The 4,500-nt window shown below is 42.6% G+C and overlaps 1 non-coding gene across 1 annotated transcript; it reads left to right on the top strand.

The window, feature by feature from the left end:
- The first annotated feature begins 4,090 nt into the window (after positions 1-4,090).
- Positions 4,091-4,198, top strand: LOC112780834 (small nucleolar RNA R71). The gene has a single exon (XR_003191645.1). It is a non-coding gene; the product is annotated as a small nucleolar RNA R71 (small nucleolar RNA).
- Positions 4,199-4,500: the final 302 nt, after the last annotated feature.

Here is a 4,500-nt window from a genome sequence, read left to right as displayed (position 1 = left end):
ATAACATGTCTCCTAGTCATCATTCTTTCAAGAGCCAACATATTTAACATTCTTAAACAACAACTTCAAAAGACATATGCACTGTTCAAGCATACATTCAGAAAGCAAGAAGCATTGTCACCACATCAATATAATTAAGCTAAGTTCAAGGATAAATTCAAAACTCATGTACTTCTTGTTCTTTTGAATTAAAACAGTTTTTATTTTAAGAGAGGTGATGGATTCATAGGACATTCATAACTTTAAGACAAAGTTACTAACTACTAATGATCATGTAATGAAGACACAAACATGGACAAACACATAACATAGAAAATGAAAAACAGAAGAAATAAGAACAAGGAATGAATCCACCTTAGTGATGGTGGCGTTTCCTTCTTGAGGAACCAATGATGTCCTTGAGCTCTTCTATGTCTCTTCCTTGTCTTTGTTGCTCCTCCCTCATTGCTTTTTGATCTTCTCTTATTTCATGAAGCATGATGGAGTGCTCTTGATGTTCCACCCTTAGTTGTCTCATATTGGAACTCAATTCTCCTAGGGAGGTGTTGATTTGCTTCCAATAGTTTTGTGGAGGAAAGTGCATTTGAGGCATCTCCGGGATCTCATGGTGATGAGCTTCATACGCCTCTTGAGCTCCATGAATGGGCTCTCTTGCTTGCTCCATCTTTTCTTAGTGATGGGCTTGTCCTCTTTAATGAGGATATCTCCTTCTATGAAAGCTCCAGCTGAGTAACATAGATGGCAATTGAGGTGAGGGAAGGCTAACCTTGCCATGGTGGAGGACTTGTCAGCCACCTTGTAGAGTTCTTGAGGTATAATCTCATGAACTTCCACCTCTTCTCCAATCATGATGCTATGGATCATGATGGCCCGGTCTATAGTAACTTCAGACCGGTTGCTAGTGGGAATGATTGAGCATTGAATGAACTCCAACCACCCTCTAGCTACAGGCTTGAGGTCCAATCTTCTTAGTTGAACCGGCTTGCCTTTGGAGTCAACCTTCCATTGAGCTCCTTCTACACATATGTCCATAAGGATTTGGTCCAACCTTTGATTAAAGTTGACCCTTGTAGGGGCGTTCATCTCCTTGCATCATGGGCAAGTTAAACGCCAACCTCACATTTTCCGGACTAAAATCCAAGTATTTCCCCCGAACCATTGTAACATAGTTCTTTGGATCCGGGTTCTTACTTTGATCATGGTTCTTGGTGATCCATGCATTGGCATAGAACTCTTGAACCATTAGGATGCTGACTTGTTGGATGGGATTTGTTAGAACTTCCCAACCTCTTCTTTGAATTTCATGTCGGATCTCCGGATACTCATTTCTTTTGAGTTTGAAAGGGACCTCGGGGATCACCTTCTTGGCCACAACATCATAGAAGTGGTCTTGATGGGCTTTGGAGATGAACCTTTCCATCTCCCATGACTCGGATGTGGAAGCTTTTATCTTCCCTTTCCCTCTTCTAGAGGATTCTCCGGTCTTAGATGCCATCAATGGTAATGGAAAAACAAAAAAGCTATGCTTTTACCACACCAAACTTAGAATATTGCTCGCCCTCGAGCAATAAACAAAAGAATAGAAGAAGAAGAAGAAGAAATATGGAGAGGGAGAGGGAGATGTGGTTTCGGCCAAGAGGAGTGTAGAGGGGTGTGTTGTGTGAATTTGATGAAGAATGGAGGTCTTTATATAGGGAAGGGAGGGGGGAAAGGTTTCGGCCATATGGGTGGGTTTGGGTGGGAAATTGGTTTTGAATTTTTGAAGGTAGGTGGAGTTTATGAGGTAGGTTTATGGGGAAGAGTGGATGGATGTGAGTGGTGAAGAGGTGATGGGGAAGAGAGTTTGAGGTGATTGGTGAAGGGTTTTTTGGGGAAGAGTGTTTATGGGGTTGTGTGAAAGAGAGTGGTGAGGGATGAGAAGAGTTGAGTAGAGGTAGGTGGGGATCCTGTGGGGTCCACAGATCCTGAGATGATCCTGTGGGGTCCACAGATCCTGAGGTATCAAGGATTTACATCCCTGCACCCATTAGGCATGTAAAATGCCTTTGCACACAACTCTGGGCGTTCAGCGCCAGGTTGGTGCCCATTTTGGGCGTTCAACGCCCATTTATTGCCATTTCTGGCGTTGAACGCCAGAACCATGCTTGTTCTGGGCGTTCAGCGCCAGAACCATGTTCTGTTCTGGCGTTGAACGCCAGGCAGATGCTCCTCCAGGGTGTGATTTTTTCTTCTGCTATTTTTGATTCCGTTTTCAATTTTTATATTCATTTTGTGACTCCACATGATCATGAACCTATAAAGACATATAACTAAGAAAAATATAGTTAGATAAATAAAAATTGGGTTGCCTCCCAACAAACGCTTCTTTAATGTCAATAGCTTGACAGTGGGCTCTCATGGAGCCTCACAGATGTGCAGAGCTTTGTTGAGACTCTCCAATACCAAACTTAGAGTTTGGATATGGGAGTTCAACACCAAACTTAGAGTTTGGTTGTGGCCTCCCAACACCAAACTTAGAGTTTGACTGTGGGGGCTCTGGTTGACTCTGCTTTGAGAGAAGCTTTTTCTGCTTCCTCTCCATGGTTGCAGAGGGAGATCCTTGAGTTTTAAACACAAGGGAGTCCTTATTCCATTGAAGGACTATTTCACCTCTGTCAACATCAATCACAGCTCTTGCTGTGGCCAGGAAAGGTCTTCCTAGGATGATGGATTCATCCTCTTCCTTTCCAGTATCCAGGACTATGAAATCAGCAGGGATGTAAAGGCCTTCAACCTTTACTAACACGTCCTCTACTTGTCCATAAGCCTGTTTTCTTGAACTGTCTGCCATCTCTAATGAGATTTTAGCAGCTTGCACCCCATAGATTCCCAGTTTCTCTATTACAGAGAGGGGCATGAGGTTTATTCCTGAACCAAGGTCACACAGAGCCTTAAAGATCATGGTGCCTATGGTACATGGTATTATGAACTTTCCAGGATCCTGTCTCTTCTGAGGCAATGTTAGTTGATCCAGATCACTTAGTTCATTGATGAACAAGGGAGGTTCAACTTCCCAAGTATCAATGCCAAATAATTTGGCATTCAGCTTCATGATTGCACCAAGAAACTTGGCAGTTTGCTCTTCAGTAACATCCTCATTCTCTTCAGAAGAGGAATACTCATCAGAGCTCATGAAGGGCATAAGGAGGTTCAATGGAATCTCTATGGTCTCTAGATGAGCCTCAGAGTCCTTTGGTTCCTCAGAAGGAAGCTCCTTATTGATCACTGGACGTCCCAGGAGGTCTTCCTCCTTGGGATTCACGTCCTCCACTCCCCTTGTAGGTTCGGCCATGGTGCTTATGTCAATAGCCTTGCACTCTCCTTTTGGATTCTCTTCTGTATTGCTTGGGAGAGTACTAGGAGGGATTTCAGTGATCCTTTTACTCAGCTGGCCCACTTGTGCTTCCAGATTTCTAATGGAAGATCTGGTTTCATTCATGAAACTCACAGTGGCCTTAGATAGATCAGAGACTAGATTTGCTAAATTAGAAGCATTTTGTTCAGAGTTCTCTGTCTTTTGCTGAGTGGATGATGGAAAAGGTTTATTATTGTTAAACCTGTTTCTTCCACCATTATTAAAGCCTTGTTGAGGCTTTTGATCCTTCCATGAGAAATTGGGGTGATTTCTCCATGATGAGTTATAGGTGTTTCCATAAGGTTCACCTAAGTAATTTACCTCTACTATTGCAGGGTTCTCAGGATCATAAGCTTCTTCTGCATAAGAAGCCTCTTGAGTACTGTTGGATGCAGCTTGCATTCCATGCAGACTCTGAGAGATCATATTGACTTGCTGAGTCAATATTTTATTCTGAGCTAATATGGCATTCAGAGTATCAACTTCAAGAACTCCCTTCTTCATAGGCGTTCCATTGTTCACAGGATTCCTTTCAGAAGTGTACATGAACTGGTTATTAGCAACCATGTCAATGAGTTCTTGCGCTTCTGCAGGCGTTTTCTTTAGATGAATGGATCCACCTGTAGAGGTATCCAATGACATCTTTGATAACTCAGATAAACCATCATAGACTATATCCAGGATGGTCCATTCTGAAAGCATGTCAGAAGGACACTTTTTGGTCAACTGTTTGTATCTTTCCCAAGCTTCATAGAAGGATTCACCTTCTTTCTGTCTGAAGGTTTGAACATCAGCCCTAAGCTTGCTCAGCTTTTGAGGAGGAAAGTACTTGGCTAAGAAAGCCGTGACCAGCTTATCCTAAGAGTTCAGGCTGTCTTTGGGTTGAGAATCCAACCATAATCTAGCTCTGTCTCTTACAACAAAAGGGAAAAGCATGAGCCTGTAGACTTCAGGATCTACTCCATTAGTCTTAACAGTATCACATATCTTCAAGAATTCAGTTAAGAACTGAAAAGGATCTTCAGATGGAAGTCCATGAAACTTGCAGTTCTGCTGCATCAGAGAAACTAATTGAGGTTTCAGCTCAAAGTTGTTTGCTCCAATGG

Source organism: Arachis hypogaea, chromosome 19 (genome assembly GCF_003086295.3).
Source record: "Arachis hypogaea cultivar Tifrunner chromosome 19, arahy.Tifrunner.gnm2.J5K5, whole genome shotgun sequence".
NCBI classification, from domain to species: Eukaryota; Viridiplantae; Streptophyta; class Magnoliopsida; order Fabales; family Fabaceae; genus Arachis; species Arachis hypogaea.
Note: the sequence above shows the minus strand (reverse complement) of the source record. Positions and strands in the feature narration are given on the sequence as shown.